The 16,704-nt window shown below is 49.3% G+C and overlaps 1 protein-coding gene and 1 pseudogene across 1 annotated transcript in view; one reads left to right on the top strand and one right to left on the bottom strand.

Moving 5' to 3' along the window:
• Positions 1–16,704, bottom strand: part of LOC144806995 (uncharacterized) — a 1,119,020-nt gene that overhangs the window by 270,950 nt on the left and 831,366 nt on the right. The gene's annotated exons all lie outside the window — the stretch shown is intronic.
• On the top strand, positions 11,391–13,144 carry LOC144808269 (18S ribosomal RNA; annotated as a pseudogene).

Raw genomic sequence — 16,704 nt, 5'->3', positions numbered from 1 at the left:
ATGAGTTGGGTGTCGTCTGCTTATGACACAATGTTGAGTCCGTTGGTTCTGACGATGGGGGCGTGCGGAGCCATGTAGACGTTGAAGAGCGTAGGGCTGAGGGAGGACCCCTAGAGTACTCTGCAGGTGGTAGGTGTAGGGTCTGAGAGGAAAGGGGGGAGTCTGACCACTGCGTTATGCCAGAGAGGAAGGAGCGTATCAAGTTGAGGGCCTTGTCTTGGATCCCTGCGTCGTGGAGTCTGCGTATTAGGGCGCGGTGAGAGACTGTGTCAAACACCGCTGAGAGGTCGAGAAGGATGAGGGCTGCTGTTTCTCCTTTGTCCAGTAAGATACGGATGTCGTCAGTTGTGGCAAGGGGGGCGGTTTCCATACTGTGGTTTTTTCTGAAGCCGGATTGTGAGTAGTCGAGGATGTTTGTTCTCTTCGATGAATGTGGCGAGTTGTCTGTTGATGGCTTTCTCAATGACTTTAGCTGGGAACGGGAGCAGGGAGATGGGTCTGTAGTTTTTGAAGTCAGTGGGGTCTGCTGAGGATTTCTTCAGGAGGGGTTGATCTTAGCGTGTTTCCAGTCGCCAGGGAACGAGGCTTTTGCCAGGGAGCGGTTGATGGTGTGGCAGAGCATGGGTCCGATGGTGTCGGCGGCTCTGTTGAAAATATGGTGGGTACAGGGGTCCGTGGGGACCCCAAAGTGGATTGACTTCATCGTCTCTATCTCAACTACAACTCGGTTGTCTTGGTCTCTGTGGTCTAGCCAGGCCAGGAGTTTTCCAGCCTTGTCTCCTACGTCGTAAATGCTGCTAAGTGTGGCTCTATGTTGAGTCCTGGCTGCGTCAGTGGCTAAGACGGTATATACCTTGATTTTAAGGCGCAAAGCCTGTTGTACCTCTTCCGAGTTTTGCACCCAAAGTTTCCCATCTAACTGCAATATCTCACCTATCCACCATCTCCTTTCATAATCCTGTAATTTGAGCCAGGGCCTCCCCCCGAATTACCGCCTTTTAGGCCTCCCAAAGTGTCCTCAGATCCCTCATTCTCTTAGTAATAGAAATCGGAGTTGTTCGCTTTGGGGGTCTCCAGTTGCCACATGTAGGTACTTGTGATAAGTAGGGACCCTCCCCTCTAGTCAGGATAAGGGGGATTACACTTCTAAAATAGCCCCTGCTCACCCCCTTGGCAGCTTGGCACGAGCAGTCGAGGCTTATTTCAGAGGCGTTGTAAGTTAAGCAGTTGTGACCACATACAGTAACTCAGTGACAACACTACAAATGGACACCACACAGGTTTTATATAAAAAATAAGTAGGCTTTATATAGAGTTACCACAAGACCATAAATGACAGAAATACACACTGATTACTTTAAGATGGTAGATTTAAGCTTAGCTCAGTTCAGTTCTTAGATGTGACACTCTGCCTCAATGTACCTTAAGTTGCGTTGCGCTTCCACGACAAGCAAGGTCGCAGCGATGGGAATATGGCAAAGTTCAGATACAAAGAAATAAAGATGTTAAGATCTTCCAGATGCAGCACGCTTCTCGGGGATGCGAGAAGTTCTCAGTTTGATGTGTGGGCTACAGCGGCGACATCCAAGATGCGACGGCAGCCGTTCCAGTGGAGACGCTCTTCTCCCATGATGCGTGAAGCTTTCGCTCGATGCAACAACTTCCTGGGCGATTTCCAAGATGCGACGGCAGCAGCTCCGATGGTGGTGCGCTTCTCGGGGATGCGAGGCGCTCTTGATCGATGCGGTGCAATGCGACAGTTCCAGCAGCGACACCCTCCTTCGGAGTTGTGACGGCAGGCATAGCGACGGCGACACACTCCGACCTCGTTGCGAGATTCTTCTCCTGATGCGGTGCAGTGCGACAACTACAGCGGCGACACCCTCCTTCGGAGGTGCGATGGCAGCAGCAGCGACGGAGACATGCTTCCTCTTCGTTGCGGCAAGCTTCTCTCCAATGCGGTGCAGTGCGACAGTTGCAGCGGCGACACCCTCCTTCGGAGTTGCAACGGCAGGCACAGCGACGGTGACATGCTTCTTCTCGTTGAGTGGCGCTTCCAGCTCCTTGCCTCACACAGTTCCTCAGAAGGCCCAAAACAACAGCAGGCACTTCCACAAGAACTCTGGGGTGCTGGGGGGTGAAGTCTATTGTCCCTGATACTTAAGCAGGAGGCAAGCTCTTTTCCAAGCCCTTGGAGATCCTTCACTAGTTGAAAGCAAAGTACACCAAGTTCCTTTCTCCTTCCTTTGGCAGTAAGGCAACCACTGCAGGCCAATCCCCCAAGCAGCACTTCAGCTTGGGAATAGTCTCTCCTCAGTTTCTTCAGGTTCCTCTCCTCAGTAAAGGTTTCTTCTTGTAGTCCAAAGTGATCTAATTTCATGGGATCAGGGTCCCAATATTTATACCCCAAAATCCTTTGTTCTCTGAGGGGAGAGGGGCCTTCGCCCAGTCCAAACCAGTTCTGAAGTACTCTGTTTACCAGACTTCTCCTTTCCTTTCACAGTGCAGGGCAGAGACATCAGACGCCCCACAGAAGGGCAACTCCTCCCTCCCATCTAGATGCAGATCTCTCTATTCACCACTAGGTGACTCAGCCTGTCTCTTGCAATTCCCCAGCCCTGTCACTCACAAAACCAGACAAAGGAATACACAACCTAGCAGAGGCAGGTTTGAATGGTTAGACAAACAAATACCTACTTCCTAAAAGTGGTATTTGCAAACACAGAATATTACAATAAACTTCACTAAAATATGTATTATTCTGAGTTCAAGCATAGTAAACTCGAATTTCTACCATGTTCTCTGAGCCTGTTAGGATTATAAAATGTAACAATTCTAACAGCCCATTCTGGCCTATGGAGAACAGGTAGCCTTGCAATAGTGAAAAACGAAAATGCCTGTGATTCAATATTGGGACATTCCACACACATCAGGGCTTGTCCTACCCTATACTTACAACACACCCTGCCCTTGGGCCTACCATAGGGGTGACTGATATGAAGAAAAGGGAAGGTTTAGGGACTGGGAAGTGGGTGCACTTACCCAGTCAGCATGACAGTACCAGACTGCACGCAGACTCAGCAATGGCAGACCTTAGACACATTTTACAAGGCTGCTTCTGTGGGTGGCACAACCAGTGCTGCAAGCCCACCAGCAGTATTTGGATTTACACACCCTGGGCACACTCAATGCACTAGACTAGGGTCTGACAAGTAAACCAAATAGCCAAACATGGAATCACTGATTAATACATCAATTTACAATAGGGAGCACTTGCACTGTGGCAATGGACAGCAGTGGCACAGTGCCCAAAGCATCTAACACCAGCACAAATACATGAGGCAACAGCAAAAATGGAAGGGAGACCCACGCCAATGGTGCCAGGTCTAACAGGAGTCACTCGTGATATTGTCCCTTATTTGGGGAACCTTAAGATACCAAGGGTTAATCAGGGCCCTTCTGCCTGTAGTGGGCATTCCCACCTCCAGTTGGCACCAAATGGGCGAGAGATCTGAAATACCCCTGGCTAAATGTTGTATTTCATTAATACATTAATACTATCCATCTGGTGCGCCATCGTTAATATATAGTCAATCTGGGACATGCTATGTTGTGCCCCTGAGTAGAAAGTGTACTGCTGTTCCACAGGATGTAGTCTCCTCCAAACGCCCACCAGGCCCAGTGCCCCCAGGAAGCTATGGATCTGCATTCGGGAGGGAGGCAGGACCTTTTGGGGCCAGCGATCAGGGAGTCAGAGACAATGGAGTTAAAGTCGCCTCCGATCAGTAGTCTGCCCTCCGGCAACTCCAGAAGGAGACTCCCAAGGTCTGCAAATGCTTGGACGTGCAAACCCTGCGGCACATAGACAGAAACCAGGTTAATATTTCGCCCCTCCCATGTCCCTGAGGTCGCTACAAACCTGCCTAGGCTATCTGTCCGAATATGAACAATCGTCATGGGAAAGGATTTCCGCATCATTATTCCCACTCCCCTAGAGCCAGACCCAAATGCGGAATACCACCAGCTTAAATCCCCACCTCGGCATTGCCTTGCAGGCATTTCCGAGCATGTGTGTTTCCTGTAATAAAATCACGTCATAGAATGGCTCTTTAAAAATTGGGCCCCTTGATCACTGTGCCACTGGATTCAAGCTAGCCTGGCTGAAGAAGGGTGACATACCCTGAAACTGGTCCCAGGAAGCTTGTTTCCGGTCCAGCGAGGACCTGGCCTGACAGTTCGGTCTGGACAGTTCCCATGGGGCACAGGGTCAAGACTGATTTGCATATGGCTGGGTCCAAACTGGGGTGGCCTAGTGGGTAAAAGGATGATGGGTTTAACTTTAACCCAGATCTTTTGACTGGGGGAGAATGTTTGCATTGTCAGCATTCCGTCCATCATTTGTTTGCTGTAACGCTTTAAAAATTGGAGAACTACTCCCCTCTTGATCTTGTCCCCCAGTCCGTTCACATTCCAAGACAGCAATTTGAGCCCTTGCTTGACAGTAACCATCATTGTCTGGGGTGTAATTCTGTGGACGCGAGAGGAGCTCCCCGTCTGCCTCACCGGTATACACTGTGCCCACTACACAACCCACCCTGTTGTACATCAGTGCATCGTTGCTAAGCATGCCAAGTAAAATGTCACTGGTATCACCTATTTTATCGTCCCTGTCTATAACATAACTGAACTGAATTAAACTTTCCTTCCCCCCCTCCCGGCATGAGAATGTGGTGATCTCTTGTTAGCCCTCAGGTTATGTCTTGCGACAGAGAGTCTATGTGCACAGGATCCCACCCCCTTGAACATGTGCAACGTAAATGTAATGTAAAAATTATTTATATAGCACACGGACACCAAACGGTTTCATGGCGCTGAACTTTGAGGTGCATGTGGCCAACCAGTCCCCCATTCAGGACACTAAAGGCAAGTGTTGAAGCTATGAATCAATATACCCATAATTACATCATTATATAACGAATTTGCAGTCTCTCAACAGCGGATCATTCACTAGATCGTGGTCTGGCTGCGGGTATGTTGTGTGGTTGTCGGGCCTTCACATTTACAACAGTGTATACAGACCAGTTCTCAATCGTCTCCTGTTGCTGCTTCACTTTCACCCAGTGGGGAACTATCCTCTGGATGTCTCTGTGCCTTCTGTCATCCATTTTGTTGGTTTTGGTTATCTTTTTGCCCTGCCAGGCACCAGCCGTCCAGCCAGTCCCAAGCCTCTTCGGGAGTGGCAAAGAACCAAACCTTCCCTTCTGACTCCACTCTCAATTTGGCCCAAAAAAGCATTACGTATTTAACATTCTTGTCTCGTAGCGCCTTCTTTACTTGTAAAAAACTGCATCCCTGTCGTTGTACTCTGAGGGTGAAGTCCGGGAAGAAAGTCACCTTCCTATTCAGAAATTCAATTGAGGGTGCTGCAGGAGTTGTCCGCAGGATGATGTCTCTATCTCTATAGTTAAATATTCTTGCAAATATAGGTCTCGGGGGGGGGGGCCACAGTTTTTGGTCTGCCCCCGGGCACCCTGTGCGCTCTCTCGACCATGAAGAATTTTGACAGTCTTGTAGGTTTCAGGTAGGTAGTGACTAGGTTCTCAACAAACACGTCCGTAGATGGTTCCTCTGCTCTTTCTAGGACCCCCAGTATGTGGACATTGTTACGCTGTGAGCGTCCCTCATACACGTCCAGTTGCGCCTCCAACCTCACACTCAGGGTCTGGAGGTCGTCCACCCTCCGCTGCAGGGCGGTCGTATCGGTAACAGGAGAGCACTCTGTTGGTTCCATGTCCTTAAGTCTGGAATTCATGGAACGCATGTCTGCCCTGATAAAGGAGACCTCTGACGACACTCAATCCTGGTCAATCCTGGACGCCAACGACGTCCTGACCGTCGTTATGGCTGTAAGGATATCCTGCAGTGTTAGTTCTTCTGACCCCCTCCGCTGACTGCTGCTTCTCAGTTGAGGCTTCACTACCCTTGTGGGTGGGGCCGGTGCCCTTGTCCCAGGCATATTTTTTCAGTTTAGCCTGCACGGAGGCCTTAGAGTTATGACCCCCGGCCGTGACCAGGCCTTGCAAGACCAAATGTAAGTAAAAGGAAAGGCAGTCAGACAATTCCTCTGTGGCGCATGGTACAACTCTGCTTGCTGGTACCCTCCCTTTAGTGTTGTGCGTGGTTCAGTTGAAGTATTTATTTCTGCCCCTGTGTCCAAGTAAGTATATTGGTACCGGAAGGTGTGCAGGTGCAGGATTCCCGGAGGGGTCGTAGGCGTTCTCCTAAATCTCTGGCAAGCACGCCAGCCGCAGGACAGGTTAGTCCAGTGTCTATGCCCACCTCTCCCTGTCGCTCACAGATCAAATAGACCCAATCTCCCTCACTGTGCTGTCTTCAAAGGGCTTACGTCTGCTGTTGCCTTTGGCGGGCAGTAGTAGCGAGGCCAGGCAGCAGGAGACTCTCACCTTTGCAACTGCCTCTACGACTCACCGGTGTCCGGATCCCCTTGCTGCATCAGGATCATCGCCGCTCCTCAGTGCGCAGTGTTTCGGTGGACGCAGGGCTTCTGGATAGGTCGGAATCTGCAATGGCCACCTCCCGTACCTCCTGGGATGGCCTCTGCTGCAGTCTGAAGGATCACGCCACCTCTGCTACGGGAGAAGCCCACAGGGTGCACCGGCCTCGCACTATTTTCCGATACGCCGGCCTGGGAGTTTAAGCCAGATCCAGTGCCAGGATTACGCGTCCCCCACACTCCAGCAGGCAGGCCTCAACAATGGCGGACTTCACCCTTTGCCTCAACTTTTAGGCTGAGCAGTCTCGGGGCCACTCACGTTCTTGGCTACCCGCCGAGCGATGTCGCGGCTTCTCCAACGTCTCACCGGAGCCTGTAGGTGCTCCGCTCCGATCCTCCAGTAAGTTGATTAGCTGCAGGCCCCACTTGTCTCACAGGATTTCCACGCTGGCGGAATGAGTGCGAATGTAGACCGGGGCCTGCGCGCCTCTCGCCCACCATCGAAGCGACTGCCACAGGCTGCACACGTCATCGAGTCTATCTCAGCCAATTCGCACATAAACCAGCAATGCCGCAAATCAAAAAAGTCATGCTGGGTTCATGTGCACGAATCTGTGACTTATCCCTCTTCATGTACAGATAATTGAGCGAATAGTCACCAGAACGGGTATGCTCGGACGGAGCCATCTCACGGTGCGGCCATGTTTCTCGGTGGTAGGCCACGCCCCGGCTTATAGGTTTTAAGTATAGTGACCTCAGAAGTAAGAAAATGTATATCTGTCGGAAGTGGTGCTAGCACCAGCTTACACAGTCTGCAATCGCAGGCCTATAGTCACAGTTTGAGTGGGCTGTCATGGTTGTCATAGTACATACTGCAGCCCATGTGAGACCCGTGGTGTACCTACGCCCTGGGTATCTCAGTACTACATACTAGGGAAAAATAGGGGTAAACCAGTAGCCAATTGTGGAGGTAAAGAAGTACTTGCCTTGATCAAATTAGGGAAGAAGCACAGTGACTGGGGTCCTGATTAGCAGGATCCCAGTCAGACTAGGCAAAAACTCACTGACACCAGGCAAAAATTGGGCATAACATGCTAGAAGGATTGTTCTTTCCTACACTGGTACACTGTGCTTTGCATTGCTTTACCACCATTTACTTCCTGTATAACATGTCTGGTCAGAGGGCTGTCTTTTCCCGGAAGCTGGTCGCCAATTCTTGCAAAGTGAATGCTCTGTCAGGTTTTTCTTGAAGGTAAATCTTTATTGCAGCATTGCTGTGGGCAAGCTACTGAAAGCTCGAGCCATGCTCGAGCTTGAAGCCTGTCTCTGGTTCAGGTTCAGGTCCTGTTATAACCTCCAGCCTATAACAATTCGAGCTTTCAAGTGGCTTCTGCCTGCCACCCTCGTACTACCCAGGGTGTGACGTAACATCAGACCTGCTGACTGTGGAAGTGGGGGAACCAGATTTGAGTCTCCGCATCCGCTTAACATCCTGTGATTCTGGCCAATCACTTTTCCTCCCTGTGGCAACAAACCATGCATAAGTAAGAAATCCTTGATGAAGCTCAGCATAGTTTCAGATTGAACCATAGTACTGAAATGGCTCTGGAGGTCGCCTCAGAAGAGATCAGAACTATCTTGGATAATGATGGAAAGGAGGTTATGGTTCCCCGCGGTCCGTCTGCGGCCTTCAATACAATGAGTCATTCATGGTGTCCTCATCAATTGTTTAGTCCATATTGGGATTCACGGACCAGCTCTGTACCTTTGTCTCTTTTCTTTCCAACAGGGAATAGTTTGTTTGTCTTGGGTATTTCAGGTCAATCTTTCTCGTTACTGGAAGCAAGGGAAAAAGCAGACCGGGAATTTAAAGCTTCATCACTGCCTGAACTAGTCACTTCAATAAATTCAGAAAGGGGTGCTGTCCACCTCAGGGTGCTGCCCATCTCAATGGACAGCTGCCTATTGACCGTCCAATAAAAGATAGATTATTATTATTATTATTATTATTATTATTATGCGTTCTTATATAGGGCTCGATTACCCGTAGGCATCTCGGCGCTTGCCTTGGGAACCCGTCCTGGCTTTTCCTTGTGAGATACCCATACTGGGCATCCCCAAGGTGAAAGCCAGGCATCCCGCCGCGGGGGGCCGTAGTGGAGATTAAGCAAGCTGATGCCCAGAGCTGCAGAGTGTGAACCCGTGATTCGAGTAGGCACCGAAACGAGAATTATCAAGTCCGTGGATAATTGGGCTCAAGACCCTGCCGCGTCGGGAATTGAACCCTGGTCCCGGGTCTGACCTCTGCTTCAAGGTCTGCCTCCTCTAACCAGTGAGCCACACTTCTCCACTAGATGTACACACGATTGTTGAGAAGCAACACATATATCTCATTTAAAACAGTCAATAATGCATATTCCACATTTAGATGGTGCTCATAGTTCTTCATTGCTGAAATCAATCTTGAGCTTTATTTTATATTTGTTCAGAAGTGTTTCTCCTAACAAGGCTTCATCAGGGCAAATAAATATAATATATGTCAAAGGAACGTGGTAAGAAGAGTAATTCTTCAGAATAGGTAGCAGTAGTCGGCAGCATCCTCATCAATTATTCTTGGAAAAAGTACTTCCACTTTGTGTCTTCCCTAAGCCCAAAGACAAATATTATTAATCCTGGCACAGTTATCACATGAGTACGAGTGCACCACACGTCTTAAAATGTGATCCCCTCCTGATATTTCAAAGAGAGTATGTGCCAAGTACACTATGCCGTTCTAGAGGGGCTATCTAGGTGCGGCACCTGCCATTTCTGTTCGGTACTCTCGACCAAATTGATGAGGATACTGCTGACTTCTACTACCTATTCTGAAGAATTACTCTTCTTACCACGTGGGGTCCCCATGCCTGCTTTCCATTGCTGCTGTGACTTCACCCTTGTATGGTATATTGGAACTCGTGCTCTTTTATTTTCCTCATCACTGTTGTAACTTGTGATGTTTTAATTTTCTCATTACTATTTGTTTTCCTCTGTTATTTCCTGTATTTATTCAGCCACTCTGCACACTCGCCTTCTCACCATTTTGCTTTCCCTCTCGCTTCCCGCCCCTAGCAGAGCCCAGTCCACTGCCTAGTACCTACATATGGAGGCCGCAGCATGCCACAGGCAAGCAGGTCCATGCTCGTCCATGCCTGGACTGCGCCCAGCAGCAACAACTCTGCCCCTTCCACCCCGTACTGCTACAATGCTGCAGACCTCCGATCGATTGATCCCGGACACGTCGACAACAGCCACTGCTGCAGGAAAGGACTCATGACCTGGTTGTTCGAATAATGAGATCACCACACAGCACTCCAGTGCCATGAGAGTCTCACCGACCAACTCAGACCCTCACCAACTGACCACACACGCAACCTAGTCACCGCCTTAAACAGCGAACTGACCATGAAACAACAAATCAACGCAGTCTCCTCCTCCTCCTGCTTCCACACCCTTCACATGCTCCGCAGAATTAGCCGATGGATTCCAGTCAACACTAGCCCTGAGCGGAGTTGGCGTAGTGCCACTACGTGGAGTTCCTCGGAGTTATGAAAAAAAATCTGTGGAAGAGGAGCCCACGTCCTGTGGCCAGCAGAGGGCTCTGTGTGCCCAGGACCGGGGGGTCAATCGTGCCCGTGCAGGCTCCCAGATCCCCCCAGCCTGGCTGCATTCAGAAGCGGGGACCGGTTCCTGGGCCTGGGCTCCGGCAGGCCGTGGGGTGCGGGAGCCCATGTCCTGTGGCCAGCCGAGGGTCTGGGTATCCGTCACAGGGGACCATAGGGCCAGGGCAGGCCTCTTCCTCTTCGCCTGCATTTCAAGGTGCCTGCGGGCCCCAGATCAGAGTTCCCTCGGGGAGGCCACCCCTTGCAGCTCGTGCCCGAGACCCAGCTAAGGGCTCTGAAAAGCCCCCGGGATGCAGAGACCTTGAGTCCTTCAAAGGGCAGGCATGTACCCATCTGGTCCCGCCTTTCCCCTCGCAATGATTTCCAATGGGGCAACCAGAGGACCAGGACGGCCTGAAAGTCCTGATGAGGGCTCATCCCTCCAGGAGGTCGGGCGCCTCCGTGCCCTGGATCCCCTACGTCACTTGCTGCTCCCGGGTTACCAGAAAGAAGGGTAGTTTTCCTCCGGATTACTAGAGACAGGGTACTCTGAAACCCCTCTCGGCCAGGTGGTCCTCAGCTGGTGACCAGATGGGCTAGGGCCAGGTGACAACCTCCCCCCCCACCCTAGGCTCCGTCCTCTGTTCCACCATGGGCCTGGGGCCCATCGGGCCTTCCCCAGCTCGGGTGGGTTCAGGAGCCCCAGCCGGGGCCCTTGGTGGCCCTGGGGTGGAGGGTGCCCTCTCCACCCTGGGGTCAATCCTCGGGCCTGTCGCGTGGCAGGGTGCCCAGGACGCAGGCCAGTGGAGGCCTCCCTTGCTGGTGCCTGCCCGGGACCTCCAGCCAGGCCCAAGGGAGCTCTGCCATAGTCCCAGGACTAGGTTCCATAGTGCCCGAGCAGGCCTCCCTCCTGCTTTACCTGCCTGTCAAGGTGCCTGGGGTACCCCCGGGTTGGAGGTGTATCGGGGACCCCCATCCGCAGCCCTGGGCACCAGGCCAAGTCTGGGTCTCTGAGCACCCGGGACGCAGAGGTCCTCAGCCTGCCAATGGGCAGGTGAGAGTCCTCCTGTGAAGGCTCAGGGCGGGCAGATCGGCATCCTTTGGGCCCACCCATCTGGTCGCGTTTTTCCTCTCGGCCATCTGGTTGCGAACAATGCTTTCCAATGGGGCGACTAGATGGCCGGGCTGCCCAGTTCCGATGAGGGCTCATTTGAATCCACCCTATCAACAGGTGCGGCTACCTGGTTGATCTTGCCAGTAGCATATGCTTGTCTCAAGGATCAAGCCATACACGTGTAAGTACACACGGCCGGTACAGTGAAATGGCTCATTAAATCAGTTATAGTTCCTTTGATCACTCCAACTGTTACTTGTATAACTGTGGTAATTCTAGAGCTAATAAATGCCAACGAGCGCCGACCTCCCGGGATATGTGCATTTATCAGACCAAGACCAATCCGGGCTCTCCCGGCCACTTTGGTACTCTAGATCACCTCGGGCCGATCGCACTTCCCAGTGATGACGACGATACAGTCGGATGTCTGCCCTATCAACTTTCAATGATACTTTCTATGTCTACCATGGTGACCCCGAGAAATGGGGAATCCGGGTTCGATTCTGGAGAGGGAGCCAGGAAGGCAGCAGGCGCGCAAATTACCTACTCCCAACTCGGGGAGGTAGTGACAAAAATAACAATTCAGGACTCTTTTGAGGCCCTGTAATTGGAATGAGTGCACTTTAAATCCTTTAACGGCGATCTATTGGAGGGCAAGTCTGGTGCCAGCAGCCACGGTAATTCCAGCTTCAATAGCGTATATTAAAGTTGCTGCCGTTAAAAAGCTCGTAGTTGGATCTTGGGTTCGAGCTGGCGGTCCGCCGCGAGGTGAGCTACCTCCTGTCTAGCCCCAACCTCTCGTCACCCCCTTTGATGCTCTTAACTGAGTGTCCTAGGGGTCGGAAGCGTTTACTTTGAAAACATTTGAGTGTTAAAAGCAGGCCAGTCGCCTGAATACTTCAGCTAGGAATAATGGAATAGGACTCAGGTTCTATTTTGTTTTATTTTTGGAACTGGGGACATGATTAAGAGGGACGGCCGGGGCATTCGTATTGTGCCACTAGAGGTGAAATTCTTGGACCAGTGCAAGACAAACTAAAGGGAAAGCATTTGCCAGGAATGGTGTCATTAATCAAGAATGAAAGTCAGAGGTTTGAAGACGATCAGATACCGTTATAGTTCCGACCATAAACGATGCTGACTAGCGATCCGGGGAAGTTATTCCCATGACCCGCCAAGCAGCTTCCGGGAAACCAAAATCTTTGGGTTGCAGGGGGGAATATGATTGCAAAGCTGAAACTTGAAGGAATTGAAGGAAGGGCACCACCAGGAGTGGAGCCTGTGGCTTAATTTGACTCAACACGGGACACCTCACCCGGCCCAGACACGGAGAGAATTGACAGATTGATAGCTCTTTCTCGATTCTGTGTGTGGTGGTGCATGGCTGTTCTTAGTTGGTGGAACCGATTTGTCTGGTTGATTCTGATAACGAACGAGACTCCTCCATGCTAATGAGTTACGCGACCCCCAGCAGTTGGCGTCCAACTTCTCAGAGGGACAAGGGTGTTCAGCCACACAAGATTGAGCAATAACAGATCTGTGATGACCTTAGATATCCGGGGCTGCACGCGCGCTACTCTGAGTGGATTAGCGTGTGTCTACCCTTTGCCGACAGGTACGGGTAACCCACTGAACCTTTTTTCGCGACAGGGATTGGGGATTGCAATTATTTCCCATGAACGAGGAATTCCCGGTAAGTGCGGGTCCTAAGCTCGCGTTGATTAAGTACGTGCCCCTTGTACACACCGCCCGTCGCTACTACCGACATATGAACTAAATAAATAAACTATTCTAAATGTAATGTGGAAATGTTTACTAAAAGTATACCTTACACCCAGTCTGCGGGAGGGAGGGCCTGCAGCTAAAGTTCTACCATTAATTCCTCATCGGATTTCAATCCCTGAAATATTCTGTTGTTCAACATTAATATGTACCTCGATTCCAATCTCCTTAATTGGAGCTGTATGTTTCCTCCCCTTTGGCTTTTGGGGACAGCATCAATGACAGAATATACTAAATACTTTGTGTTACCTTGATGACATTGATTAATATGTCCTGCTACTGGGTAGCTTTGGTCATCATTGGCAAATGCTCTAAGATGTTGTAGTATTCTGATGTGAACTATGTGTATAGTGCTGCCCACATATCGTTTTTGGCAAGTACCTTCCAGCACATACACCGCAAAATCACTTTTGCAGTTTTATGTACCTCTGATCTCAATCGATGTTACTCTGAGGTACTCCCCTGCATCGTTTTTACACATAGCATGGTCCTGCCCCATGCTCAAGTACTATTGGTCTAAGATCTTGACCTTGGTGAATCAGATTGTTGGGAGGTCGGCCACCCCATCCCCTGAACTGGGTATTTTGGGTTATGTTAAGGATACTCCGCCCAAATCAAGAAAATTGCATGCACTACTCTTCCTTTTTGCTAAAAGACAGGTGGCAATACACTGGGGCAGATGATGAGCGCCATCAATAAAGGGCTGGCTTGCGGATGTCTCTTATGGACACACACAGTTGGAAACGTTTTGGGAACTCATGCCAACAACTTCTCGACCTCGCAACATTCGGGAGCCGTACATGCAATTGGTACAGAGGCAACAAAATGAGGATGGGGCTGACAACGTGGCATATATGTGACTACTGGGGTAGAGAAAATAGATATAGGATAACTAAGAATAATAATGGAATAAGCCGCTACTGCTATAACCCTGGTGTAAGACGGAGAAAATGGGATGGATATATACTAGATTGCATGCCGATGTAGCAACCCCCAAAGGTATTTATGCTACTGAAATTGTGTATAAATATACCTCCTTTGTGGGCCCCTCAAACCTGAAAAGCTGACTAAATGTGTGTACCTTTATTGTTGAGATGACATGATCATATGTGGAATACTTGTACTATTATATGACACATGTTTGCACCATGACTCATGACAGATGTGACAAATAACTAGCTTTTTATGTTAATATGCTTTGTATTTGATCAAAATGCTAATAAAAAGAATATTTAAAAAAAAGTATGTGAATCTATGAGCAGTAGTGCACAAATGTGCATTGTGTTGTACATTGAGTATTATGAAGTTCTTACCATTGGCTTTGACATGGCCGGATGTCATCCTGTATTCTGACTCTGCTTGGCTTCAGCTTTTCTGTGTGAACAGCAACGCTTGCAAGTTGTTTGGGTTAATCACATTCAAGGATTATTTCGTGAGAGATTGTTTTAGGCTTTTGTGAGCTTCGTCAAGATAAAGGCTGGAACATGCGAGATTTGAGAGGGAACGTGAGAACATTGGAATGCTTGCTAGGAAGCTGGCCAGTTCTGGTAAGATTCCTCCGGCACGGGTGCAGGTTTCTCTTGAAACTTCTAGTGTGTTTTGAGAGTATAAAGCTGAGGGTTGTTGACTTAGAGACCGGGATTTTGGAATCCGAACTTGGACGGACGCTTCTACTTCAAGACAGAAGCCTGGCTGCTGAGCTCTTAACCCTGGCTGTGTGAATCCCCCGGTCAGGAGTGGGCTAAGATGCAGATACAGTGTTTGCACCAGGTGAAGTGTTGAGTTTTGAATATTGCCTTTGTGATGCTTGGCCAGTGGCTTTGATCATTTGAGGTGTTTTCTTTGTGATGTGTGAGTTGAGATGCACATCCAAAGTAATCAGTTGATGTATCTAGTGTATATATATCTTTCATCAGAAAGGACGTTCAGTATATTTGCTTGAGACTTATCTCATATTATTTGCTGCTTGTTTAGTCATCAGTATTATTCATGCATTTAACTGCTGCATTTACCAAGTTTGTTATTATTGCTTGCCTATAAATATATATATATATCTATATACATTTGAGTTTGGCTTCTGGGAAAGCCTTTCTGTTAGAGAGCATTGTATACAATAAAACCCCAAGCCTTATTCTAAAGAGAGAGAGTCTTTGCATTTTGTAAAATAACACCCTTTTCCAAAGGTGTTTGTACTGTGTTATGTCTACTGCTTCGCACTGTGGGTTTGAGCTACCGTGTGGAAGATTCTGTATTATCTGAGAGGCGAAAGCAAGACACTCTATATGCTCCAAAGGAAGCGATTAGTGCCTCCCAGATTGAGCAATTCTTCAATGACATACCCCCAAGAACCATATTGGGGGATGACCGAGAGTCTTAGGAAGCCCCTCTGACCCTGGAAGAACTAACAACGGCATTGTCAGCACTAAAGCCCAGAAAAGCACCGGGTCCCAACCGGTTTCCAAGTGTGTTTTACAAAGTTGTTTTGGCAGTCCGTGAGGCTTGCCTGCCTCCAGATTGGCAACTTAACAAAATCGCTGTCTTGTTTAAACTGGGAAGTCCCCCAGAATGCCAAACTTGATACTGTGCTATCTCCTTTCTAAATATAGAAGCACAGCTGCTGACTAAGACACTGGTTAATTAGCTCCAGCCTTATCTGTCTTCCTTGGTGCACCCAGATAAGGTGGGCTTCATGCCCCTCCGAGTAACATGCCACAACATTCAACAGGCCCATAATGCAATAGATGCTTTTGATCAGTAAAAACAGGCTGCCGCCATGCTGTTAGCTTACATTGATAAGGTGTTTGATTCGGTTAGCAGTACATACCTCTTCTTCCTCCTAAGACGTCTGAATTTTGGCCCACGCTTTCTGACATACATTCCATCATACTATACTGATTTAATGGCTACAGTGTGCGTGGCTGGCAGTGTCTCTTCACCATTTCTTATTGGTCATGGCACTCGGCAGAGGTGTGCTCCATCTCCCCTTTTGCTTGCGCTGGTTCAAATGGATGCCTTGGTCTGTGGAGATCTCTGGCCTCATTTCCCTATATGCCAACGGTGTCTTATTCTTTATGGATCCCCATAGATTGGGCCCAAAGATCCTACAGATTATGCAGATCTCTGGGGGAAATGTCGGGCCTTTACATGAACATGGGTAAATCTCTTATATGGCCGCTACGGGGGACGCTGGGTGATGGTCGGTGGGCCATGGACATACTGGGAACTGAGGTGGGTCTAAGATATCTGGAAGTTTTCTTGTCTGATACATAGGGGATATCCTGGGAGCACAATTTCACCCCTACAATGAATAAGATCAGGACCAAGATAAGATCATGGTTGGGTTTGCTGCTCTCCTTATATAGCCGGTTTGCTATATTTAAAATGGATTCCCTTCCCCGCTTACTTTATCACTTACAGAACCAACCCTACCCGATCCCCTTCTCATGGTTTAGACCAGAGGTCTTCAAACTTTAGTTGGTAGAGCCCCCCATCTAAACCTTTTTACGCGTCGAGCCCACCCCACCGCCACTACCACCTGACAAAAAAGTTCTGGAAGCTGGTACTCTGCATCATTGATGGCCATTCCCTCCTGCAGAGCCCAGGTTGTATAGGGCAAGTAATATTAAATAAAGTAAGAGTGTTTAGTAAACTGGAGC

Source organism: Lissotriton helveticus, chromosome 1_2, assembly GCF_964261635.1.
Source record: "Lissotriton helveticus chromosome 1_2, aLisHel1.1, whole genome shotgun sequence".
NCBI lineage: Eukaryota > Metazoa > Chordata > Amphibia > Caudata > Salamandridae > Lissotriton > Lissotriton helveticus.
Note: the sequence above shows the minus strand (reverse complement) of the source record. Positions and strands in the feature narration are given on the sequence as shown.